Genomic DNA, 27,782 nt, shown 5'->3' with positions numbered 1-27,782 from the left:
ACCCTGCTAATTACAACCTCAAAAACCTTTAACAGATTTGTCAAACATAATTTCCTTTTCACAAATCTGTTGGTAGCACTCGTGTTTCTGAGTTAGAAGGTTGTGGGTTCAAGTCTGCTTTAGGACTTGAACACCAAAATCAAGGTTGACACTCCAGTGCAGTATTAAGGGATTGTTGCCCTGTTAGAGGTGGCTTTTCTTTTGGATAAGACGCTAAACTGGGGCCCCGTCTGCCTTCTCACGTAGAGATAAAAGGCCCCATGGCACTATTTCGAAGAAGAACAGGGGAATTATCCCCAGTGTCCTGGTCAATATTTATCCCTCAATCAACATCACAAAAACATGGTCAATATCACATTGCTGTTTGTGGGAGCTTGTTGTGCGCAAATTGGCTGCCGTGCTTTCTACATTACAAGAGCAACTACACTTAAGAAGTATTTCATCGGCTGTGAAGTGCTTCAGAATGTCCTGAGGACATGAAAGGCGCTATATAAATGCAGGTCTTTTTCAGTTTAACTGGTCTATAGTTCCCTGTTTTTTCTCTCTACTTTCTTGAATAGCAGGTTATGTTTGCTACCTTCCAATCCATGGGAGCTGCTCTAGAATGTAGGGAATTCAGAAGAAAAAAAAGATATTTGCTTTAAAAGAAAGGAAGGGTGCTAAGTAGTTGAATTTCTTTAAGTTTTATATATGATCCTTATGACTAAGACTCTGTGCCAAACAGATATGGCAGAAGTGTAAGTTGCTATCTTTCACATGCAGCTTTTTAAAATGTAACTGTGGTAGGTGAAGGGTACAAATGTATTTATCTATTCATAGTGTTTAGGGCTAACAGTATTTTCCAGGAATTAAAAAGAACACTGATTTTTAGCTGATCTCTTGCAAATTTGTTTCTAAATCTTTTCGCTGGAGATGTGAAACCCTCTCTCACCTAAGGCTGGATTTGAAGAGTCCGCCACCGATCGCGGCAGCGAGCTCAATCACCAAAGAGCTGCTGCAATTTCAAGCGTGTCAGCTCATTTAAATAGCCTGGGCGGCCTGTCCCAATCTTGTGGGGGTGGGGGGTGGGGGCAGGCTGTCCGTCCCTGGCAATGGTGTCAGCTGCCTGTGCGCAGGCACTGGCGCCATTTTTAAAGGGCAGCCACTCCTGCCGCCTAATTTAAATTTTTATAGCCCCAACCCCCAAAATTACTAAATTTCTAACGTCCCTTTCCCACACCCCCAAATAACAATTACAATAACTATTTGCCCTTCTCCCCCCCTCCCCCCCCAAAACACCTATAACATCTGAGCTCCCCCTGTACCACCCCGAACCCTTCCCACCATTCCCCACACTCATTACATTGATTTGACCCTGTTTTTCCCCCCTCCCACCCCCACTCCAGTAACAAACTTACCTCCTCCCCCCACCCCACCAGTGTGGTGCGCGTTTCCCTAGACTGTGATCTGAAGGCGTGGGAGTGCTGGCTGCCATGCCAGAAATTGCCGCAGGCCCTCAAGATTGGAGGTAAGTGTATGTAAATTTATTAATTTTATTCATTTGCATGTTTAAATTGTGGTCCCGTTGCCCAGCAGCGGGGGCCGCCATGGAGCCTCGCCACCGCTGGGAGAATCGGGCCAGGTCTTCCAAGTGCCAAGATCCATGGCGGGGCTCATCCGGAGCTATTTTCAGAACCCCCCCTGCCATGGATCACGACGTCAAGGGCTTGGTAATATCTGGGATATCTTCCATATCCTCAGCATCGTCCATCCCCTCACAACAGCAGAATCCCTGAGTCAGCTTGAGCAACACTACAGGAGATCTGCTAGTATGCAACATTCAGTCCTCTGCAATCACGCAAATCACAAGATCTGTTTTGGTGATAAGACCTTTTAGCATAATTATTTGTATCTGTAGAACTGTGGAATGAATTCTGTATTTAATGATTTGTAACATTCCAACTAAAATGGCACACTTTTAAAGCACATTGTTAAAAGCATTAGCGTCATTCAATGAAATCTAGTATGTGTTTCCAGTAAATTTGGTCAATTGCAAAAACTTTCATGCTTACTTCACAAGGTTAGAACTAATTATTTAAAAGGTTTTTGGTGGCAATCTTTAACCTTTTGTGTGTGAATGTTCCCTAGAAAAATACTGAGTGCCTGGACCCATCAGGTTACCAATTTAATTTTCTATACTAACATCTTACAAGATCGAGAGTGCATCTAATTGAAAATTAGAAACCATTTTTTTGGCAATTACATTTAAAATATATAACACTTTTATTGCAGTCAAATGACCCTCCATAGCAACTGCTGTCCGGTAAGTGGCCCCATAAATGGTTGTAGGTTCTGAAAGGAATATACTTTACTGTATTCTTTTTGACGGTTAAAGAACTATTGTGTACTGGACCCCATTTATAGAATTATTGTTATAACTACTTCTCATCTACATGCTGCCCCAGGGCAACATAGCCCAGAAACAGATGCATTAAAGGTCGGCTACCCAACCCTAACCCAACGACATGTGTCGGGTTGCGCTTCCGAGTCCGGCATTCGGGCTTGGGTCGGGCTGGATCGGACTCACTCTACCACCACCTCAGGTAAGCGACTCTAATGTCAATTTACTTCTTGGGCTTTAAAGGTGGATTTGTTACAGTTATTTTAAGCTTGTGCAGGTAAGGAACAAAGTGAAAAACGGAAGGTAAGTTAACTGATGGTCGGGTCAGGCACGGGAAAAAATGGAATGACTTGGGCTGGGTCAGGCTCGGGTCGCATCTGCAGACCCGAGCAGGCCTTTAACATACATCAGTTTCAACATGAATGCTAACGAAACCCAGCTCTAGTTCATCACAACCTTTTATGACCCCTCCACTGTCTCTAAATTGACTGCTTGTCTGACGTCCAATGCGGGATGAGAAGAAATTTCCTCCAACTAAATATTGGGAAGCCAAAAGGCGGGGAAAAGTCCTGGCATCAGGACCATATGCGGGTCCCAAGCCTACGCGGATGGACAGTGGGACGCATCGGCAGTTTTCCAGGAGATGGCCTTTTAATTGGTCACTGCCGGGCCCGCCATCCAATTCAGGATGGTGAACAGGCCTCTGATGCTGCTGGCTGAGATGGCTGGCACCTCTGGAGCCTCAGCAGCACTGCTGAGGCAGGCTGGAGAACATTAGGGCGCCTTAACAGAGAGGCACCGTCAAGAAGGTAATTTGAATTTAAAAGTTAGATGACCAAGGGTGATAGGCCCTGCTGATCGCAGCGGAGACCTGGACGCATCTTTGGAGCTGCGGGGGTAGCTTTTCCGGGCCACAGCCCCCTCCTCAGGCACTTCGGCTCCGATGCCCCACCCCCCGCAGGATGCCATTGGGAGGCCGCTTCCATGCAGTTGGCAGCCTCCCTCTGCGATGGGCAATATGCCAGCGGCCCGGGAAAACAGCCCTTAATTGGGCCTTTGACTATTCAAATTGGCTGCCCGCCTCCAGTCCCAACACAGCCCCCGGCATTTTACAAGCCCACACACCTCCCAGCCTGTCGCCCTGGGGCGGTAAAATCCCAGCCATTGTCTTTAGTCCCTGCCATAAACACCGTTCCCTAACCACCATCTCCATCCCTCTCCTTGGTAACTGTCTCTGGCTGAACCAGACTATATGCCACCTTGGTGTCATATTTGAGCCCAAGGTGAACTTGCAACCACATATCCATGTCCTGTGAAGACCACCTATTTCCACCTCTTTAACTTTGTCCAACTCTGCCCCGCCTCTTCTCATCTGCTGCTGAAACCCTCATCCATGCCTTTACTACCTCTAGACTTAACTATTCCAATTCATTCCTGGCTGGCCTCCCATTTTCCATCTTCCATAAACTTGAGGTCATCCAAAACTCTGTTGCCTATGACCTACATTGCACGAAGTCCCATTCACCCATCACCCCTGTGCCCACTGACCTGCATTGCTTTCCGGTTAAACAATGCCTCAGTTTTAAAATTCTGATCCTTATTTACAAATCCCTCCATGGCCTTGCCCCTGTCTGTCTCTGTAGACATCTCCAGCCCCACAGCTGTCCGAGATATCTCCTTTCCTTCAAGTCTGGCCTCTTAAACATCCCCAATTTTAATTGCTCCACAATTGACAGCCATGCCTTCTGCTGCCAAGACCTTAAACTCTGGAATTCCCTCCTTAAACCTCTCTACTTCTCTTGCCTCCTTTAAGACGTTCCTTAAAACCTACCTCTTTGACCAGGCTTTTGTTCATCTGACCTCATATCTCCTTATGTGGCTCGGTGTCATATTTTGTTTGATAGTGTTTCTGTGAAGTGCCTTGGAATAGTTTACGACATTAATTTGTTGCTAGATAAGAAATTGAATCTTAATAGATTAGTGATAAATGTGCTCACATGGAGTTATACCCGAAATGTTCATCTGTTATTTCTCTTTACTGATGCTGACTGACCTGCTGTGTTTCAGTATTTTGTTTTTGTAACTATAAATTGATATTTACAACAGGGCCTTGGATCATGTCAGATTTTGATATTTAACATATGGTTAATTGAGATTCAAAACATATTTTTGATAACCTTTAAACCAAACTAAATATGCTTAATTTAGAATATATTTTTTAATGTACTTTAATAATGTAATTTTGCATTTGTAATAGGTTTTGCCTTTTTTAGGCAGTGTTTGATATTGTTTGCAACCTATACTGTAAGATCACGAGAAAAAAGATGAGACATAGAAAAGCCAATTGGCCAATCCTGTCTGTGCCTGGCACTTTGCTCGAACAATATGCTGCCCTTCTCTTTCCCCACTGCTTTGAATCTTCCTCCATTTGAAATGTTTACAGCCACTTTTTCCTTACCAATGCCATGGTGTCTGCCTCAATGACTTTCTCGCAAAGCATCCCAGGATCTAATAGCTCTCTGCATAAAGACATTTCTTCTAGTCTCACTCTTCACTCTTAATGGCAACTGATGATCCCTCATCACTAATTCCCAAGGAATTGTTATTGAATCATCTAGGTGAAGTAAATATGAATATATCAAAAAGTAAAGAAAAAGACCAACTGGCCCATTCAGTCTCTCCTATCCAGACATGATGAGTACATCATTAACTCACTAGGAGAGTCAAAGAACTAGAGGATACATCTTAAGGCCAAAACTAGGACATTTCTCTGACCCCTGAAGACAATCAAGTTCCAGGACATTGTGGCACTGATAACTTGTGAACACTAGTCCCACCAACCTTCCATAATTTGAGATGTCTTTCACTTACAGGAAGATATTCAACTCCGTTTTGAAGGCCTGTAGCAATTCACATTCATTACAAGTTATCACAATCTATTCCAGATGTTAATAAAGCCTGGGGGGAAAAGAAGTATAGGAAAATCGAGTGAGGAGGAGCACACATCCTCTAAAAGCTGTGCCTTTCACTTTTATGTCCCTTTAATTGATTCCAAGCTCTAGGCATTAGCACAAACTACTAATTAGCAGCAAGTAACCAACATAAAACTGAACAAGGAAATTGCTCGTTTTTTCCCCAATATGCCATTCGCAAACCAGCAAATAACAGAAAATCAATCAGAAAAATTGCTCAAAAAAAATTGTTGCAACTTAGTTTAGTGGCCATGTTGCTTTTTGAGCAGTGAAACAATTCCTTCTCTGACTTCTTTGTCTTTCTGCTTTTCTGCATCTCCCACCACCCCACCCCCTCCCCCTGCTGTTATTTTCCCTCTCTTTCCTCAGGCCTCACCCCTCCCCCAAGCACTGTTTCTAAACCTCTACCTGCTGGTCCTTCTGCAATGATTGATAGACATTGTACACTAGATGGGAGTTCCTGTGAGATCAGGCATTTCACCCATTTTAAAAAAGGATGTCTTTTTGAGAAACAATTTTTGTTTTGCATTCTAAACATTAACAAAAGAAACCACGTTCTTAAGCATGGTCATTGTCTAGCTGTGAGATTAGAATTGAACAATTCATAATAGAAAATAAGCAGTTGATAATTTAAATATGAAATTTATCTGACAAAACTTTGAGAATTCAATCTTGAAATTTGAAGTTTTCTCGGGAAATAAAAGAAACTCTTAAATCTCTCAGACTGAGAGAGAATCTCACATACTTCAACACAGCGAAGCCTACTGGTTCAGGCTGGTAAATTTTTACAAATTACATACTCAGATTGCATAGATGTGTCTGGTAACTCCTTTCAATCTAGGCATTTAAGATCACTGAAACCTAAAAATAAAAGCTGAATCGAAGTTATGGAAAGATAACTCAGTGGGTAAAGTTAATCATGTTAAATAAATATTTTATTAATTGTTCTTTGGTTTTAATTCATTTTAAAATCAATTTACAGCAACCCCTTCCTTTGGCTTAGTGCCCATTTTTCTCTGTTTATGTTCCTGTGCATGTGATTTTTTTAAATGTTAAAGGCACTTTATAAACACAAGTTGTGGTGGTGTTTAGTTTTATCAAAAAACTATTGATTATCAGTCTTTGCAACTGCCAGTTGCTTACCAATTAAATACCTGTTATTTATCAAAAAAGAGTATTGCCATTGGTTTTAGGGAATTAGATCAAATGATCTCATTCAGCGCAATTCTCGATTTTAAAAAAAATAATCTATTGACTAGCATGAGTATATGGAATGTTAAAATGAGAGCGTCTAGTCCACCAGCTGAATAACCTGAATTTAAATAACTTGAAATAATTTTTAAAAATACTATACAGAGCCATTTACGAATTTCATTGGTGTACACCAGTAAGATTCTTGGTAAAAATTTTTTTAATGTTTAAAAACTTTTGAAAGCTGCCAACTAGTGCCTTTGTACCGAAAATAAAGCAGCTTAATAAGCATTTCCTTGAAGGGGGCAATTGGCGGAAACTCGTCATGCCCATTAATTCGATCTGGGGTGTGGCCAGTTTTTTGGATGTGGCCAGTTTCCAGCACAATTTTTGTAAGCCAGCGTGAAAGATCATGGCAAATTGATTTGCGCTGGACATATCTTGCACCTAGTATTCCTCGATCTTTTACACAGGTTTGGCCAATATGTCTGAATACTCATAACTCAAAAGCAACATTACATGTTGATGCCCATTTTTAATTCTTATAGATGGGTTATTCTTCCTCAGTACCTTGCTCTACGTCAGCGAGGCCTGGACAGCGTATGTCAGCCAAGAGCGACGCCTCAATTCATTCCATCTTTGCTGCCTCCGGAGAATCCTTGGCATCAGGTGGCAGGATCGTATCTCCAACACAGAAGTCCTCGAGGCGGCCAACATCCCCAGCTTATACACACTACTGAGTCAGCGGCGCTTGAGATGGCTTGGCCGTGTGAGCCGCATGGAAGATAGCAGGATCCCCAAGGACACATCGTACAGCGAGCTCGCCACTGGTATCAGACCCACCGGCCGTCCATGTCTCCGCTTTAAAGACGTCTGCAAACGCGACATGAAGTCCTGTGACATTGATCACAAGTCGTGGGAGTCAGTTGCCAGCGATCGCCAGAGCTGGCAGGCAGCCATAAAGGCGGGGCTAAAGTTGGCGAGTCGAAGAGACTTAGCAGTGGCAGGAAAAAAGACAAAAGCGCAAGGCGAGAGCCAACTGTGTAACAGCCCCGACAACCAATTTTATCTGCAGCACCTGTGGAAGAGTCTGTCACTCTAGTATTGGCCTTTATAGCCACTCCAGGCGCTGCTCCACAAACCACTGACCACCTCCAGGCGCTTACCCATTGTCTCCCGAGACAAGGAGGCCTAAGAAGAAGACATAGGTTATTATTGAGAAAATGTACTTTAGAGTTGCAATCCTGTTCATTCCTGCTGTTGAATCACTCACATCTGTTTTAGTTTTGTGACTATCTGATTGACTTCTGAAGTATCATCTATTGTACATACTATTCATTGCTGCCTGTATTGCATTTACACTAGCTATTCAGCTCATTTCATCAAGGCCAAATACAAGAGGGTGCAAGAGGGTGGTGTGGGACATCTTACTGTTACAATAGTAGCAGAAAATCTCATTGGCTTACAGGGGACAATAACAAAAGGTCAATATAATGGCAATCCTAATGGAGTAAATGATTATTATTTAAAATAATTCAATACAAATTTACATTTGTAGGGACTGTATTAGCCTTTTTTCACCCTTTTTTCACCTTTATAATTGCTAACATCATTTTACATACACTAGTTGGGAATATTCTAATTATGCTCACGTGTTGGAAGATCAGATTCAAATGTAAACCTGTAAATGCTGATAAATATGCAGAGTTAATAAAACTTCTTATGGGAAAAGATGCATTACAAGCGTACTAAAACACATTTATCTCAAGCGTTTATCCAGCACATGTTTACTTTCTGCAGCCTCAAAATGCTTTCAGTTAGAAAAAAAATTAAAAGTCTACTATTGATAATGTGATATCACTGACTACAGTGTTGATGTGCCTCATACACGGCTCGCTATCTGTGTCTGGTGATACTTCTACTCCTCTGATTAGCCATTTAATGTGTTTGTGCAGGTGATTTTCATCTTAGTGAAATCCTTCACCTTTTGCCCTACAGGATACACCTTGGCCATTAAGTGGAAAGGATAGGAAGAGTACTTGCAAATCAAAGGATGAAACGTTACTAGAAATGGTGTCTGACCGTTTACTAATATTTAGCTTAAAATGCCATGGTATTTTGTCCACTTCTGTTGGAAGCCTCCCATTACCAATGGACATTAAGATCAACTGATTAGGACCCAACTGCTGCCATGGAGTGTGCTCAGCTCACCAGCTGTATTTAACTGAGTCTCGAGTCTGAATTTGGATTGGGACTCAGGCTGGCACAAACCAGTCCATTGTGCTCCATTGATGTTTCGCCAGTTTTGGAAGCAAGTCAAATTTCTTGGCATTTGGTTCCCGAGTGATAGAAGTAATAAAACACAAAATCATGACCATCAATTGCTACTAACCTACTTCTGATTAGCATAATTCATACACAGGAATGGTACCACTGGTTTGGTTGCACCATAGAAATGGCACACTAGCTGGAGGCTAGGTACTGCCATTGAAAATCAGATCATATTAATAACCCTTAGTCGAGACTCCAAAATGTTTAGAAAATATAGATGAATAAAACAGCTTTTGTATAGACCAGAGCAATAATACAGATCTTTCCCAGTAAAAGTGGATGCTTTAGAAATGCTGAGGTCCATGTAAAACGTGGATGGTGTGCAAGCATGATTTAACATTGTGCTTCTTGCAGAATTTATTTAACCTGAAAGGATGTAGCCTTAAAGATTTATTGTACACCACACTTAATATATCCACAAAGGGGAAAAGACAGGTTCCAAATCCCTCTATCTCTACAGGAGGCTACCCAACTTTTCAGATCAATAATTTATGAAACTGATGAGCATAAAAATCGCAAGCACAGACAGCTGTAGATGAGCCATTAGATTGGTCAGTCTAATAAAATGTCAGCCATGACTCGGGTGGTGGAACTCCTGCCTCTTAAGGTTGTGAGGTCAAGTCTCCAGAGATTTGAGTACAAAACCAAGGATGACACTTCAGTGCAGTATTGAGGGAGTGCTGCCCTGTTGGAAGTGCTATCTTTTGGTTGAGACATTAAACCAAAATTCCATCTGCTCACTCAGATGTAAAAGATCCTATGGCATTATTGTGATGAAGATCATGCGAGTTTTCCCTGGTGACCTGCCAATATTTATTGCTCAACCAACATCATTAATACATATTATCTGTTTGTTGGGCAGCACAGTGTCTAGCACCGCAGCCTCATAGCTCCAGCGACCTGGGTTCAGTTCTGGGTACTGCCTGTGCAGAGTTTGCAAGTTCTCCCTGTGACCGTGTGGGTTTCCACCGGGTGCTCCGGTTTCCCCTCTCAGCCAAAGACTTGCAGGTTGATAGGTAAATTGGCCATTGTAAATTGCTCCTAGTGTAGGTAGGTGGTAGGAGAATGGTGGAGATGTGGTAGAGAATATGGGGTTAATGTAGGATTAGTATAAATGGGTGGTTGTTTGGCACACACTCGGTGGGCCGAAGGGCCTGTTTCAGTGCTGTATCTCAAAATAAAATAATTCATTGCTGGTTGTGGGGCCTTATTGTGCGCATATTGGCTGCTGTTTTTCCTACATTATAACAGGGCATTTCAAAAATGCTCTTTTTTGGCTGTGAAACTCTTTGGGATGTACTGAGGTTGTGAACGGCATTGTATAAACGAAAGTCTTACTTTCAAAAACAATTTTTATTAATGGAGATTGAGACATGAATTTAATCGCTGCAGCATGCCAGCATAATGGTAAAGTAGCTATGGATAATTAACATAATAACAGACAAATTCTTATTATGAGCCCACTCTTGAGAATTGCCTGGATACAAAATAGGCAGGCAATCTGGGGAAAACCAAAGAAGAATGGTAAAAATATCAATTTTATCAGAATCAAACAAATGTATAGGATATCATCTGTATATAAAATAAATATGTAGATATTCTCTGGAGCTAGATAATTTGATCATCTTTAATCCTTACAGACGTCACTATACTAACAGATTTAGACTCTTGTGCACACCAGAGAGGTACAAAAAGTAAAAACTGAAAATGCTAAGCAGAACAGGCAACATCTGTGGAGAGAAAAACAGAGATAACGTTTTAACTCTTCTTCTCTCCACAGCTGCTGCCTGAACTGCTGAGTGTTTCCAGCATTTTCTATTTTTGTTTCAGATTTCCAGCAGCTGCAGTATTTTGCTTTTGTGTTGTGGTATAAAAAGCAGCTGCACACAGCAACATTATGGGCCAGCCTTCCCTGAGAAATGTTTCTGTGATGAGGCTCAGCAGCAATTCTGGAGCTGTCACTAGCAGCAGCAACAGCAGCTGCCTCTACAGGTATTGACTGCGAACATGAGTGGAGGCGAACGTCAGCTTCAGGGATCTCAAATTAAATGGGAAACAGAACAAGATCTGGCTAAGTTTCTTTTGATTTCTCAGTCCTTGAGAGAAATTCGCTAACTATGAAAGATTAAAATAAAATCTGAACTGCACATTTGAAAGTTGCATGTAAAATGGAAGGGGATGGGGGAGGAAATAACACAGCCACGGAGGTCTCTAACTGTGACAAAAAACATTAAAAAACTTGCCAACTTTTATTTACACATTTATAATATTACAGTGGGTGATGTGTGCTTACAGTCTGTAACAAATTTAATTTTTAAATGGCACTCCCCACCCATTACATAATTCCATGTGTGTGGGAACCCGATGAACTGATCAACTCGCCCCACAATGCATTGCACATCATGGCTAAGCAAAAGAAATAATGAATAATGCATGGTGGAGGTGATAGAATGAGTGAGTGTTTGAGGTTAAGCTTGAGGATCATGAACGAAGGGAAGAATTGCAGATTATCAACACAAAGTATGATAATTGGCAACTATAGTGAGTGCTATGGTAAAACTAGCTAAAGTCTCCAACATTATTTTCTCCTGCTGTGTACTACACAACCTTATCTTGCCAAGGAGTACAGCTGTGAAGTAAGCAGAGAAAGGAAGCAGAAAAAGACAAGGAGACACACCCAACCATGGGACAGAAGGCTTCCCTACTCAGAGAACAGCTCAGTCACCATCCAGGACAAAGCAACCCACATGATCGGCACTCAATCCACCACCTTAAACATTCGCTTCCTCCACCACCGATGTTTAGTGGCAGCGGTGTGTACCATATACAAGATGCACTGCAGCAGCCCACCGCGCCTTCTTCGACAGCACCTTCCAAACCCATGACCTCTTTCACCGAGAAGGACAAGAGAAACAGATGCGTGGGAACCCCTCCAACCCGCATACCATCCTGACTTGGAAATATATCACTGTTCCTTCACTCGCTGGGTCGAAATCCTGGAACTCCCTCTCTATTAGCACTGTGGGTGTACCCGTACCAGCTGGACTGCAGCAGTTCAAGAAGGTAGCTCACCACCACCTTCCTCAAGGCAATTAGGGATGAGCAACAAATGCTGCCATTGCCCATGACACCCACATCCCATGAATTGAATTTTTTTAAAAGTCAGCAAGAGTGATCAGGCAAGCCTTAACAGGCCTACCCTTAAATATATCTCTAATATACAGCATACATTTCCACACGTGCCAATACTCTTGCCAAATAAAGCATTGGCCCAAGTCATATATCAAGACCCACAACAACCTTAATCTGCCTCATACTAAAAGAATAGTCAGGACATTCATTCAGACTGTCATTCATGCAATTTAAAAAAAAAATCACTACAGTGTATGATGCAGATGTATTTGATGTGTTTTGCCCCAGTGTTTTTGTTTAGTGAAAGCACAGGGTATGCATCTTAATAGGTGCTCATTTTAAGTGTTCCCCTTTTAATTATTGTGGGAAAACATTGCAATTCATCATCAGCAACAGTGTGATAGAGCGCTTGGACAAGCATGAGCTGATCAAAGAAAATCAACATCTATTTGTTAAGAGGAGGTCATGTTTCAAGAGATAATTAGCAAAAGGAGAATGCATGGGATTGGCTATATCCTTGTGACACGCATGGGTGATTGGTTGGGAAGAAGAAGATAAAAAGTTGGGATAAAGGGAATGTATTCTGATTTGTGGGATGTGATCAGTTGTGTTCCCCTAGGATTTCTTTGGAGGCCTCAGCTGTTTACTCTCTCTCTATCTATCTATATCTATATATATGTCTTGGATGAAGGAATAAAGAGTTGTGATTAAAGTTTGCAGATGGCACTAAGTTAGAAGGCACAGTAAGTTGTGTATATTGGAGTAGGAAGTTATAAAGGGACATAAACAAGCTAAATGAGTAAGCAAAATTGTTGCAGATGTGTGCTGTGGATCAGCCCTTGGATGGAAGCTGTCAACACCTGTATTTTCTGGTTAGCTAAGCCCTTACCACTCTATCCCTACCAGGCTTAATGAATAAAATCAGTTTGACTATCAGGGTGAGAACTGCTATGGAAGGTGCTCAATGATTTCCTATTGCCTTAGAACTAATATGGCATGCAAAATTACACAACTTGATGGCTATTCTATTTAAGTCCCACCTAATCATCCTCATCAACATTCAAAATGTCATGTACCCTTTGTAAGCTAAACATGGATTTATTAAAATCATTCCAGCCCAAATAAGTAAATGTCTAAAAATGTATCAGTGAGTTGCAGAATATTAGCACTACTACAATACAACAACTTGTATTTATATAGCACCTTTAATGCAGTAAAATGCCCAAAATCTCTTCACAGGTGTGTTATCAAACAAAATTTGACACCAAGCAACATTAAGTATTAGGGCAGATGACCAAAAGCCTGGTCAAAGAGATTGGTTTTTATTTATTTAGAGATGCAGCACTGAAACAGGCCCTTCGAGTCTGTGCCGACCAACAACCACCCATTTATACTAACACTACAGTAATCCCAAATTCCCTACCACCTACCTACACTAGGGGCAATTTACAATGGCCAATTTACCTATCACCTGCAAGTCTTTGGCGGTGGGAGAAAACCGGAACACCCGGTGAAAACCCACATGGTCACAGGGAGAACTTGCAAACTCCGCACAAGCAGTACCCAGAATTGAACCCGGGTCCCTGGAGCTGTGAGGCTGCGGTGCTAACCACTGCACCACTGTGCCGCCCATTTTAAGGAGAGTCTTAAAGGAGAAAAGAGAAGTAGAGAGGTTCAGGGAGGGAGTTCCAGAGCTTAGAGGCTTGACAGCTGAAGAGCCAGTTACCAATGGTGAAGCGATTAAAACCAGGGATGCTCAAGAGACCAGAATTAAAGGGAACGCAGATATCTTGGAGGATTGTAGAGCTGGAGGAAATTACAGAGATAGGAAAGGGTGGGGCTATGATGGGATTTGAAAACAAAGGAAAGAATTTTAAAATTGAGTTGTTGGTGGATCAGGAGCCAATGCAGGTCAGTGAGCCCGGGGTGATGGATGAACAAGACTTGGTACGAGTTAAGACATGGGCAGCAGAGTTTTGGATGACCTCAAGTTTACAGAGAGTGGAAGATAGGAGGCTGGTCAGAATTGCATTAGAATCATTGGGCTGGATTTTAATAGCGCCGCAAATCGTGGCGGTGCACTTTGAAGTCGACGTCCGCTCGCGTGGAGCGGCTGCCGCTGAGCCCCCAAGATATTTCGCGCAGGGCCTCATTTATATGGAGGGGGCAGAGTGGCCGCTCCCGATGACAGAGAGGGGGTGCCTGCTCCGTCCCTGGCAACGGCATTGGTGTCACCACACAAGCGCCAGCGCTATTTTTAAAGGGCTTCAAGCCCTTAGAAGACATTTGAGTTTTTAAAGGCACATTATTTGACATTGTACTTAAAAAATTAAATAAAAGCTGGAGGCCCTTTCCCACGCCCCAAATGTTTGTATTTGGGCCTTTGAACTGAAATAAACTTTATCCCAACCCGAACTTACCCCACCCCCCAACCTCGTTACCTTTGCCCTTCAACCCCTTCCCACCATCCTCTTAGCCAATAGAAATTGTTTTCCCAGCTTCCCTCCCCTGCCCCAGCCCTGATAATTTCATTCCTCAGAGTTCCGAAGGCACGGGAATTCCGGCCATTGGTCGGAATATCGGCGTGGGACAGCCGCTGGGACAAGGTAGGTTTATTTGCATGTTTTTAACTTCATTTTTATATAACAATGAAGACCCTGCCGGGGCTGCACCGAGGCCTCGCCGCCGCCAGTAAAATGCGGCGGGCCTTCTCTGTGTCGAGGGTGGTGGCCACGACCCCTGACGCCGAAGGATTAGTAAAGTTCAGCCCATCAAGTCTCGAGGTAAAATACCTGAAATGAACCAATAAAACAATGCTCCATTGCCAAATGTGGAATTTCAGTCTGAAATCCTGCTGAGGTTGGTATATTGTTTAAAATGGAGTAGGACGGTCAAAGAATTCTGTTTTCCAACAATGAATGAATGACAATAAGTAGCCAGAAAACCAAAAAGAAATTGTGAATGTTACATGCCAAATAATTTGATAATGTATGACTATTGTCTGATTACCTTTAAATAGACTTAAAGCTTTTATTAAAGTTCAAGCCTGTGCTTATCAGAGAGCTTTCTAACAGAATATAAATACTTTTGCCTCATTTAAATTTTGACCACTTTTCATAATGTTTGATCCACTGCTAAGTTACTCCTGTAAATCTGTATTTGCATCAGTGTCTCTAAACTTGTGAACCAACTCAAATTTTGTGAGAATTTAACAAGTATAATAAAAATATGTTTTCATCTGTGCTGCCAAAGCAATACCAATTTCAAAGTGCAAGGTGTTGTGTCAGAAAAACCTGTTGGATAAAGGGAATGCTAAGGAATTATCATAGTTTACCAGTGATTCAGCTGCAACTGTTATCTTACAGTTTAGTATTTCCAGTTGTCAGAAACTGCATGGAATCGTTTCATTTTACAGGCTCCTTTCATGTATATGAAATCAACTAACATCTGTTTGTTTGTATTCTGATGTTTCAAAAGGAAACCAGTAGTAGACTGGTACCTACAAAGAGTATTTCAATAACTAGCACCAGACACATTGAAGTCATCCCTTCCTTTTTTACTCTTAATCTGTTCGCACCTCTTTCTCTATTTCTCTGTCGGTAATTCCATGCATGTCGCTTCATACTCTGATTTCCATCTGTACCCAATTTTGGTCATTTTCTTCATCATATCCCTGCTGCATCTTTAAAATTAACATGTACAATCAACTCTCCAAAATGTGAGAATGCATATTAACTCAATCACTGTCATAACATCACATCAGTGACTGTTGTTGCTCCTACCATTATTATCCTGTAAATAATTAAAGCTTTTCTCTTTATTTCCAAAATACCTTTTGTAAAAATGAATTGACAAGCAAAAATAAACCTGTTTTTATTATATTTTGTTTAAGTTAAAATCCTACAGCAAAATTTGAGTTGGTTCACAAGTTTAGAGACACTGATGCACACACAAATTTACAGGAGTAACTTAGCAGTGGATCTTTTCAAATATTATGAAAAGTGGTCAGAAATTTAAATGGACTGAAAGTATTTATATTCTGTTAGAAAGCTCATTAATAGGCACAGGAAAATGATGTTTGAACTTTAATAAAAGCTTTAAGTCCATTTAAAGGTAATCAGACTGTCATCTTACATAGAAAATTATTTGGCACTTAACATTCACAATTTCTTTTGGGTTTTCTGGCTACTAATTGTCATTTATTCGACATGGGTTCATGGCCTCGTTTTTCACCAGTAAGTTCCTCCCTGCTTCTGACAAGATGCCTCACTGACTGGTCATTCTCAGTCAGCATCTATTTATGGAAAAATGTCAAATAAGAATGTTCCCACATTTGTGATTTGAACAATACCTGACATTGCAGAAACTAACAATTAACAAAAGAAAGTGAATAGTCTTTGCGTGCTTTAGAACATTAGATTCTGACACATTCATGGTGGCCTGCTTTTTCTGATCGTTAACGCTCAAGAACATAAAAAGACCACCTAGTGAGCAGAACTTTTTTTTTTAAATTGCTGCGACTGCATGAGAAGAAACCCTTTACAACATTAAAAAAATGATTTTTTTCTTTATTTAACTTGCGAAGTTCTTAATGTCTTTTTCAGTTTGCAGCATAGCATCCACTCCTTCAACAGTATGGACAACGAATAAAGAGCATGAAAAGTCTCATTGGACACCCTTCAGTATAACACTCAAGCTTTGCAGGTTTGTGATTTGGAATTGCAGAGTTTAAGATTTTAATAGGAGACCTACAACAGTTGATTACTTTGAATTTGTTTTCAAGAAAAAACATTCATGAGAATTCTTTTGAGGTGGAATCCTTGGAGTTCTTTTGCTGTGTTTTTGTACAATTATTTAGTGCTTGAAGTTTGGATTGCTTAGCAATGGATTTTGAGTTTTAAGTACAAAGTGTTGGAGCCAATGTCACAGTGTCAATTAAAAATTAATTAACACATTTCATTTCAAATGCATCAACATTACAATAACAAGCAGAAAAATACATATCCAACACATACTTTGCTTTTGGTCAAGTTATTTTGGTATTGAAGTGAGACATCAGAAAGGCCTTTTTTGGTGATGTATGGTGCCTCAGTGCTCAGAGAGTTAACCTTGAACTCTTGCTGTTTTATTGCATATTGGTCTGTGCTTCTTAGCAGCAGGAGCAGATTCAGGCAATTACAATCAAGTCAGGGCACATACCACGGCACAGTAGTGTGATCATGATGAGGATACTGATGAGGCACTTATCAAAAACCCACATCAACCACACTCATCAGTCACAACGTGTCACAAAAATGATGCATTAGCCATCTAGAATGTTCATTCCTCTGTGTTTACCACTTTCACAAGCTGCTTTTTGATTTGCAGTCATGGCTCAGTTCAAACAGCATCCAGCTCTGAATAGCTCTGCCAGGTTTAAGTTGCAGATCATGTTTGCACTCGAGCGTCCAGTTTAGAGAATACTTGTCACTGTCACAGCAATAAAGCATAAGGAGTGACTGTTGTAAGTGGGAAGCTGTTTGGAGGAATCCATAAAATTTTACCCCTTGCTGATCTCAAACACTGCGTTTAACACCTGAAGCTTTTAGACCCCTTCTGTGCTTCTATTCCCATCAGTATTTGCCCTAAGAGACTTGAAGTACAACTAAAGGTTCTGAAGCTTCTTTCAGCTATTTGATTGCAACAAGGCTGAAAGCGCCACCTGCAAATGGCTTGTTTATTTCCTGCTAAAGCTCTTCCGAAAGAGCCAAAATGATAACTGCTAACGAGCATTAATTAATTGCTTACTGAATGACTTCTTTTCCAAGCGTGCTGAATTGTTGAAATTCACACTTGATGTCTGAGTTGTCAAGAACCTTCATTGTTGTTTATCGCTCGTGCATATGATGGGCTGTAGGTCATTGTGGAACTTGTTTAAGATGCTGTTATGGAAAGAATTGAGAGAACATGCATCATTCCACAATTATAAAAAAAGAGTATCATCCCCTAAATAGTGGGGACTCCTCATTGCACAACGTAAATAAACACTGGATACAAATCCTCTGAGTAAGCGGATTCTGGCAAATTATGGACAAAAGTGATAGCCTATCCACTTGATAGAGATAATAGATGACAAGGACTCCAATATCTTCTATTGAAGTTATCCAACCTTGTCACCTCTTGTGGGGAAAAAGGGGAATATCCGAGTGAAGTTTTGTATATAATTGACGATTGTCCGATGTACACAGTACATTGGGGGATATGCAATTTTGCAATGAAAGGAGTGTTATGGAGTAAGCGTTTATGTGTTGACCATAAAGTTGCATTGATTGGGAGTGTTGCCTTTCGTATACTGGATTCGGGTCAGCTGGAAGTGACTGAATAATTACAAGGCCTGTTGGAAATAAATAGTGCAGTGTGGAATACGTGCACAGTAAATTTAAAAAAAACGAAATGTAGCTGGAGTACGTAATGAGGAATTAATAACAAGTTAGGGATTAGCTGGGAAGGTATAAGTAAAAGGAACAGTGATAATTGGCTGGCTTTAAACAAATAATAGCGTGAGTAGGAAAAGAATGATTAAGTGTGGTCAAAGGTGGAAAGAATGAAAGATAAAAAGGAACAGTGCAAGCTGAAGAATGAAGCAACAAGGCGACTATAAGGACATGATAAGTGGTGAAAATTAGTGAGATAGTTATAGAAGTGTCTTTGACTCGCTTTAATTTCCCAGGAAACAATTATGATTTCAGTGTTATGGGCAGTTCACGTGTGATATCTCAGAACTTTTATAGAGACTAGGAGACATCCCTAGGTGTTGCTTACAGTGACTTGCAGGTTATGCTCTTGAAAGGATTTGGATATAAATTTTGAAGAGCTTTTTACAGGGATGATGAAGTGTTTTTGATTGATTACTGGAAAATAAATAGTGCTTTCCTTACTCATTGAAGATAGACAGGTAACTAAATTTGCTTCCCCCTCTTATACCATAATTAGAAAAATAAACAAATCTTTGCATGCCTTGGGCATGCCTTGGGTGAAGCAGCTGTTTACTTGAGATATCAAATGGCCATTCGCACCATCTGTTTCGGGGGCAGGATTTTATAGCGAGAGCCAAAAGGTATAAAAGCTAAGAAAATATGACACTAATTTACACCATTTCTTCTTTATCAAATATCTTTGCAGCAATACTTAGTTAATAAATATTTCCGCTTAAATAAACATCATTAAATGTGATTAAATTCAGGATTTTTATTCAGAACCTCAAGCAAACTAATGGTACAGCCGTTTCAGCATTTACTGCCTATATTAGTTGTTTTATTTCCCTGATTGCCATCAGTTCTTTCTCAAAACATACATAAATTTAAAAAATGCAGCTGCTATAGCCATTTAGAATGCATTGCAAAATATATGCTAAAAAAGGGCAACATTTCAAAGTGAAGCGTATGATTTGTCACATATGTAAAATGATGTGTTTACTAAATAATCACTTTGTAAGTAGACTAATTTGTGTTTTTTTCAGTAATACTTTCTCAAAAAAAGCTGAAGTGCTCAGTCCTGAAAATTTACAGCTGCTCTTGAATAGTTTTGCTGTAACTTCAGCAAGACTCTGGCAGAACAAGAAGAAACAAGGCCAGGACATGGTTACACTCAGGTTCCAGCCTAGTGTCAAAGTTTCCAGGATAACACATGTTGGAGGGCCCAAAGCCTCTATCCACCCCAGACATTGCCATTGATAACTCTTCAGTTTGGTTCTGTATTTTCATTGCTACACTCCTGAGTGTGACATGATCTTGAATTACACAGAGGCTCAAAGTTGGACTGCCTACTAGGATTAATAGTTAATAGTACAAATTTGCTCAAAATTATTTTGTGTAATAATCTAACCACTGCTGAATAAAAATCTAATTTTACTTTACCTAAAAAGGACCTTAAATTTAATTTTGTTTTGAATAAAATAGCACAATTCAGCCAATACCTTTAAAGTGCACATTGCTGCCAAGTGGTTTCACGCGCACATTGACAGTGGTAGTATAATTCTAGAGTCAAGTCATAAAAAGGTGTGAAGTAGCCACATCCTAATCCATTGTGTGGTCACAACAGGGAAGGGGCCATGCATCTCCTAACAGATGCTAATGTGAGAGATTTTTACCTTAAAAGGTAGCTCTCTAGAGAGAGAGGAAGAGCGATCACAAGAACATCACAGAAAGGCAGTCCAGCCAGTGGCTGTGGGAAGTCCAGCAAAAAACAAGGCAGGAGCCTTGACCACCCCCGCCAATCTGAAGTCTTAACCACCAGAAAACTACAAACGCCAAGGCCCAGGGCTCCAAATGTCAGAATTCCTGCACCCTGCTCCTTCATTGGAAACTGCTAATGGTCAGGTGTACTGGTCAACCCAGCAAATGTGTGGACCATGTGGGAGTCCAGATTCCCAATGGTTGGGCATGAAGTGCAGGGCACAATTTTTTTAAATTTTAAAGCAGTGTTCCTTGTCAGGAAACCACAAGGGTCACCCCAAAGTTCCTTCTGGTGAGGATTCAGTGCCCTTGAACCAATACTCCTCTAACCAGCCAGTATTCACTATGCTATCTATTTCCTGCTTGCCTGTATATGGAAGGACCTCAAGGTTTTCTTTAATAAAAACAAGAAATGCTTGAAATACTCAGCAGGTCTGGCAGCATCTGTGGAGAGAGAAGCAGAGTTAACGTTTCAGGTCAGTGACCCTTCTTCAGAACTAGCAAATATTAGAAATGTAAAAGGTTATAAGTAAGTAAAGCGGGGGTGGGGCAAGAGATAACAAAGGGGAAGCTGTAAATAGGACAAGGTCACAGAATAGCTGACCAGAAGGTCGTGGAGCAAAGGCAAACAATATGTTAATGGTGTGTTGAAAGACAAAGCATTAGCACAGATAGGGTGTGAACAGACTGAAAATTGAACAGCCGCAAGTACAAACATGAAAAAAAGTGGGTAAGCAAACTGAACAAACTAAGATGAAATAAAACAAAATAAACACAAAAAAATTTTTTTTAAAGAAAAAAGAAAAAAATAACTAAAAATAAAAGTAAAATGGAGCCCGTCATGCTCTGAAATTATTGAACTCAATGTTCAGTCTGGCAGGCTGTAGTGTGCCTAATCGGTAAATGAGATGCTGTTCCTCGAGCTTGCATTGATGTTCACTGGAACACTGCAGCAATCCCAGGACAGAAATGTGAGCATGAGAGCAGGGGGGAGTGTTGAAATGGAAAGCAACCGGAAGCTCGGGGTCCTGCTTGCGGACTGAGCGGAGGTGTTCCGCAAAGCGGTCACCCAGTCTACGTTTGGTCTGCCCAATGTAGAGGAGACCACATTGTGAGCAGCGAATACAGCATACTACATTGAAAGAAGTACAAGTAAATCGCTGCTTCATCTGAAAGCAGTGTTTGGGGCCTGGGATAGTGAGGAGAGAGGAGGTAATTGGGCAGATATTACACCTCCTGCGATTGCAGGGGCAGGTGCCATGGGAAGGGGACGAGGTGGTGGAGGTAATGGAGGAGTGGACCTTTGGTTGGGTAAGTGAAGAGGGGCCGTATGGCCTTCCTTGCCTGTAGTTATTTTTTGATCGTATGAGAATTAATATCTTCAAGCTAAAATCATAACACTTGCACAATCCTCTAAAACCAATTCTTTGACCTACATTATTAACAATTCCCGTTAAAGGAGTTACCTTCTTATTTAGAATGATTTCTTCTCTTTTGAATCTAAAGAACGCCTGTCCTCTGGCATAGCCTCTAAGCACATGGGGTGCCAATCTCTGAGCTGGTGCTTGTGAGGGTTAAATTGTGTGGTGATGCAGCTTCAGGACGGCTGGCCTCCTCTTCCTGAAGTGGCAGAGCTATCTCCTCATCTCTCAGTACCTGAACTGAAAGAGTGGCATAAGATTTAGCTCATGGTGTTAATGGAGTGCAAACAAATAAGTGGTGAGTGGAAGCATCTGGAGTTTGTCTTCCAGAATGTTTATAGTGAGATAGAAATGGAAAGGCAAAAAGAGCTTAAGGTGAAAAGAAACCCTGCACATCATCATCTTCAGCATTGCTAGTCGTCCTGGTTATGATTCTCGCCCAGTCCTTGATGGCAAATGTGTTTCCTTTGAGGGATGAGACAGTGTGCAAATGGATATGGCCTCCTCTGATGGCAGCCTCGTATCCGGAGTTGTACACAAACTTCTCCTACAAGAAAGAAACGGTTTGTTAGTGACGTTGTTGTGAAGTGTTGAGAGAATGTGCTTGTCATGCTTGAATAGTGTGTCAGGTGTGGGAAAGTGAGGATTGGAATAGTGGTGAGACTAGAAAGTTCAGAGTGTTAGAAGGAGCAGGTGGAATGAAGTGTAATTCAGTCATTGTAGGACAATGAAGGGAAGTGGGGAAGGGGACTATTGAGAATTGTGAATAGTGAGCCTGGAGGTGGTGGAAGTGTGAGCAGATTAAAAGCGCGCTGTTCATACCTTGACAACTTGGGTGAGGTCACTGAACATTTTGTGGTATTGCAGCCACGTCCTTAGAACTAAGCTCTTGACCGTGATCTCCTCTGTGATCTCTTCCCACTGGCAGCAGAGATGTTGTCTGGAGGGTCTTCTTCCCTCTGTAGGGTACAGGATCTCCCTCCTCTTGTCCACTGCATGGACAAACGCCTCCAAAGCAGCATCAAAGAACTTGGGAGCCTGTGTGACAGTCTAGCAGCCACTTTTCTGTTCACAAATATTTCCCTGCTGTCAGTATCCAACGTCCACCTCCCTTTTAAGAGGTGCAGGCTGTCTTTAAATGGTGTCAGAGACACCAGATTTCCAGCCCCACCACCCACAGCAGGCATGAGCAACAAAGAACAATACAGCACAGGAACAGGCCATTCGGCCCTCCAAGCCTGCGCTGATCTTGATGCCTGCCTAAACAAAAATCTTCTGCACTTCCGGGGTCCATATCCCTCTATTCCCATCCTATTCATGTATTTGTCAAGATGCCTCTTAAACGTCTCTATGGTACTTGCTTCCACCACCTCCCCCGGCAACAAGTTCCAGGCACTCGCCACCCTCTGTGTAAAGAACTTGCCTCGCACATCCCCTCTAAACTTTGCCCCTCTCACCTTAAACCTATGTCCCCTAGTAACTGACTCTTCCACCCTGGGAAAAAGCATCTGACTATCCACTCTGTCCATGCCACTTATAACTTTGTAAACCTCTATCATGTCGCCCCTCCACCTCCGTCGTTCCAGTGAAAACAATCCGAGTTTATCCAACCTCTCCTCATAGCTAATGCCCTCCAGACCAAGCAACATCCTGGTAAACCTCTTCTGTACCCTCTCCAAAGCCTCCACGTCCTTCTGGTAGTGTGGCGACCAGAATTGCATGCAATATTCTAAGTGTGGCCTAACTAAAGTTCTGTACAGCTGCAGCATGACTTGCCAATTTTTATACTCTATGCCCCGACCGATGAAGGCAAGCATGCCGTATGCCTTCTTGACTACCTTATCCACCTGCGTTGCCACTTTCAGTGACCTGTGGACCTGTACGCCCAGATCTCTCTGCCTGTCAATACTCCTAAGGGTTCTGCCATTTACTGTATACTTCCCACCTGCATTAGACCTTCCAAAATGCATTACCTCACATTTGTCCGGATTAAACTCCATCTGCCATTTCTCCACCCATGTCTCCAACCGATCTATATCCTGCTGTATCCTCTGACAATCCTCATCACTATCCGCAACTCCACCAACCTTTGTGTCGTCCGCAAACTTACTCATCAATGAAGTCAATGAATGGTGCGGGCTGCACCCCTGAATAATTTGAATGAGGTCCCAGCAGGAATTTAGTAGACTGCCTGTGCCCACATGAACAGATGTGAGCTATGTGCATCCCACCCCAAAGCCCGCTGGCTGGTGCAGTTGAAATTCTTGGACGTTGTGTGTGATGTTTGAATGCCTTTGTGGGATGAGTGAGAAGGGGACAGGGGAAAAGGACAGGATGGAACTAAGCCTGGTCTTGGGTGAGGTCTATTGCGTTAATGAGTGCATATCTGAGATAGAAACAGAATTGCTGATTTCCAGCATCCACAGTATTTTGCTTTTGCATTTCTGAGTTGTTTGCCTTAAGACTTTATGAACTTAATTCCAATTTGAAAATTCAATTCAATATCTAAATAAATGGCAATCTTATTTTTGCTACTTTACCAAGCTTTGACTGTTTGATAAATTAGAAAATTTAGATATAAATTTCAATCCAATTCATCCAACATCACTCTCTGGCTTGGAGAGGAATAGTTTCCATAATTGATTCTCTACTACTTTTTGTAGTTTTGCCTTATTTATATGTGTTAAAAATGGGGCTGAACTTCTTGGTGGAGGTTGAAGTTCTGTCATCAGGGCCGAAAGCGTGAGCCGATCTCGCTTCAGCGGATGGTGGGACCATGGGGCGGCATTTTGCTGGTGGTGGCCAATTACCAGGCCATCGCCATGGCTGCCGTCCAATTGAGGACGGTGGCTGCTGCCTAAATCTGCTGACCCTACCCTGGTGAGGCACCCTTGAAGAGTAGGTAGTGTCTTGAGACGATGCTGTGGCCAGGCAAGCAGGCCCCAGTGAACGGTATCAGGGTTGGGGTGATGGAGGTGGTCATGTGCACTAGCGGTGCCATTACCGCAGAGGCGACCATTGCTGTCAGGGAGCACCTCCATGGGCCATGGTTCCCCCCCACCCCGGGAACCTGCTAGGGGGCTGTGAGGGTTTATCTGGCAGTCTCCAAACACGGCGGCAGGACCTCCTGATGTGGGCAAATTGCCCATGGGGTGGGAAGTGCTCTTAATTGGCCCTTAAGCCTCAATTGGCTGCCTGGGAAGGGGGGGGGGGGGGGTGGGCTGCTGAGCCACTGAGGTGCCTGCCGCTGACTATGCCATGACAATGGGAAGACGTCGGGCCGCCTTCCCCTGCCATATTGCCAGTCCTCCCGCCTCCCAGCCCAATCCCAATGGGCTAGGAAATTTCAGCCCATGGTCTTTGCACAGAACAAATGTATTTTTGAATTGTACAAAGGGAACAAATTCTGTGAATCAAATAATGACAGCCCAAAAGATATTCTGGTCTATTAAAACAGATTTTTTAAAACCCCTTTTTAAGCTATGCTGTTTGGATATAGCATCCCTCAGTGTGTTGCTGGTTGTCCACCAGAGCAGCGAGGTCCATCCTTCTGCAGAACACAAGAGTGCCCACACATTGCATCACAAATTCAGGTTCCCTCAGAAGATGAACTGCAGATTTTAGTCCTGAAAAGATTTCAACTAAATGCCAAATACTTTGCCATAAGGGAGGAGAATAGACCTAGTCCTTCCTCCCAAACAGCCTTGGTGTATTGCTAGGCGTATATGAGACCCACCTTTGGTCGCTAAAGCTGGTGTGCCAAGTGTCATTGATCAGCTGTCATATCACTCATTTGGATTTGAGATGTCATATTTATCAATCTCATTAAACATAGCTCTATCCATATAAAGACATTTTCTTCGGAGTAATTTTGAGAGCTCTCAATGATGTCCAATGTGGAAAGACCATTGGGAAAGGATAGGAAAAATATAAAAATATTTGAAAAAGTAAATGTAATCTTTAAACTTTAAAATTTAATCTTACTTTCAAAACTTTATACATTTAATAATATTAAAGCATAATCATTCTAAATTTCCAAAACTTTGGTAGAATTCCCATTGAACATATGTTAATTGTTACGGCCAGGTGGCTAATGGCATGGCTTGTTTCCACTGTTCACATCCCAACTGACCACAGCGAGTGTTTTTGTTACTTGTGTTTTAACCCCTTGTGTTTTATATGCCAAATAAACACAGTGACCGGTAGTAGGTTTAAAACAGAAGATGAATTATTTATTGAACAACATTCATTTCTGAAATGGTTGCAACCACACCCATGCATGCATTCACACACACACACAATAGATAGAGAGAAAAGTATAAGTGGTTTGAAGTGAGGTAGGTGTTCAGGGATCACGGTAAACCTATTGAATCTTCTCGGAGGACAGTTTTCTTTAAGTTGCAGGCCTGGGTGTTTGTAGTTTTCTGGTGGTTAAGAATTCAGACAGGAGGCAGTGGTCACTTTCAGTTCTCTGCTGCAACAAGTTGAAAGATAGAATTCACAGCAGGGCTCCTGCCTTGTTTTTTGCTGGACTTCCCACAGCCGCTGGCTAGACTGCCTTTCTGAGATGTTTTTGTGATCAATCTTCCTCTCTCTCTAGAGAGCTACCTTTAAAGGTAAAAATCTCTCACATTAGCCTCTGTTAGGAGATGCATGGCCCCTTCCCTGTTGTGACCACACAATGGACTAGGATGTAGCTACTTCATACCTTCTTTGTCTCAGAAGAAACTATTCAATTCAGGAATATCTCTTGATGGTTTCAGGATGGGTGTAATTTACACCTCTTAGCCTGGAATGTGTCCTTTTGTCCTTAACAGACCGTGAGACAGTTTGAATATACAGGCCAAGTCAGCCAAACTTCAGTGGCCATTTTGCAGCACACTGTCCACTTTTTAAAGGAAAAGTCAATTTTTTATAACTCTTCAGTTTGGTTCTGTATTTTTATTGCTGCACTTCTCATGAGTGTGATATAATCTTGAATTACACAGAGGCTCAAAGTTAGACTGCATACTAGGATTGAGTTAATAATACAAATTTGCTCAAAATTATTTTGTGTAATAATCTAACCACTGCTGAATAAAAACCTAATTTTACTTTACCGAAAAAGGACCTTAAATTTAATTTTGTTTTGAGTAAAATAGCATGATGCAGCCAATACCTTTAAAGTGCACATCGCTGCCAAGTGGTTTCACACGCACGTTGACAATGGTAGTGCAATTCTAGAGTCAAGTCCCAAACTAGCACCTGAGCAATTTAAAGCTAAGTGGTGTGAGACCACTCCCACAAAATAGGCTAACAATAGTTTGGGTTCTCACTGGGTATGGGATAATTGCTGTTGAAAAGCCGCATTATAAAACTGTCTCATTGAGCACCTTTTTACTGCGAGGAAGCAGCAGAGGCTCCTATCTGAGTTCTCTTAAAACATCTCCAAGCACATATGCACAATGCTTCTTTGTTGCTACCCTCAGTGCAAGCTACACTCAGCAAAATATCTTTGCTCTGCCAACTGTAGATTGTGTTTCACAGACACTGTACTGAGATTGGCAGCTTCAGTATAATTGCAGCTTTACAGGCTGCATGCTGAGCACCGACAGTTATAGTGCTGCTGGAACGGATGATCAGGTCTGGTCAGGTTTGGTTTACTTTCTAGTTTTAGTAAAACTTTGAAACTCCACAAACCTCATATTTGTATTTCTTTACCGTGCTGAGATGAGGATTAGTTCCATAATTCTTAATTTGTGGGATAAGGGAAAGTGGAAAGCTTCACATTCTGACTGGCTCTGTCTAGAACTACACATCCCTGAGCTTAATCATATACATAATCCTCTGAGTAAGGAAATTTTACAGTGATTAAAAAATTGATGTAGAAAATAGTTGATCTTCTGTGGTATTGCACAGGGGCAATAAAGACTGGGTGCAGACTGCAGGTCAAGCAAGTTTAGAGATTGGGGCATAACAGGATGAAGGAGAAGGGAGTAGGAGGCTGATTAGAGGAGAAGGAAACCAAAGTGGGAAGGGGAAGGAAGGAGCGGGGAAGGAAGGAGCAGGGAAGGAAGAGGGAAAATGGGGAGGTGGTGGCGCAGTGGTATTGTCACTGGACTAGTAACCCAGAGACCCAGGCTATTTCTCTGGGGACATGGGT

General features: G+C 41.8%; 1 protein-coding gene across 3 annotated transcripts in view; it reads left to right on the top strand.

Moving 5' to 3' along the window:
* The window catches only part of mbip (MAP3K12 binding inhibitory protein 1), a 33,680-nt gene extending 25,403 nt beyond the window's left edge, over nt 1–8,277 (top strand). The window contains exons 12-13 of one of the 3 annotated variants that reach the window (XR_010975717.1): nt 2,445–2,582; nt 7,111–8,277. The gene's annotated coding sequence lies outside the window, so the exon portion shown is untranslated. Of the gene's footprint in view, nt 1–2,444; nt 2,583–7,091 lie in introns of all 3 variants that reach the window. The other 2 variants (XR_010975715.1, XR_010975716.1) reach the window with 2 other exon arrangements.
* Nucleotides 8,278–27,782: the final 19,505 nt, after the last annotated feature.

The sequence above is a fragment of the Heterodontus francisci genome, chromosome 9, assembly GCF_036365525.1.
Source record: "Heterodontus francisci isolate sHetFra1 chromosome 9, sHetFra1.hap1, whole genome shotgun sequence".
Taxonomy (NCBI): Eukaryota; Metazoa; Chordata; class Chondrichthyes; order Heterodontiformes; family Heterodontidae; genus Heterodontus; species Heterodontus francisci.
Note: the sequence above shows the minus strand (reverse complement) of the source record. Positions and strands in the feature narration are given on the sequence as shown.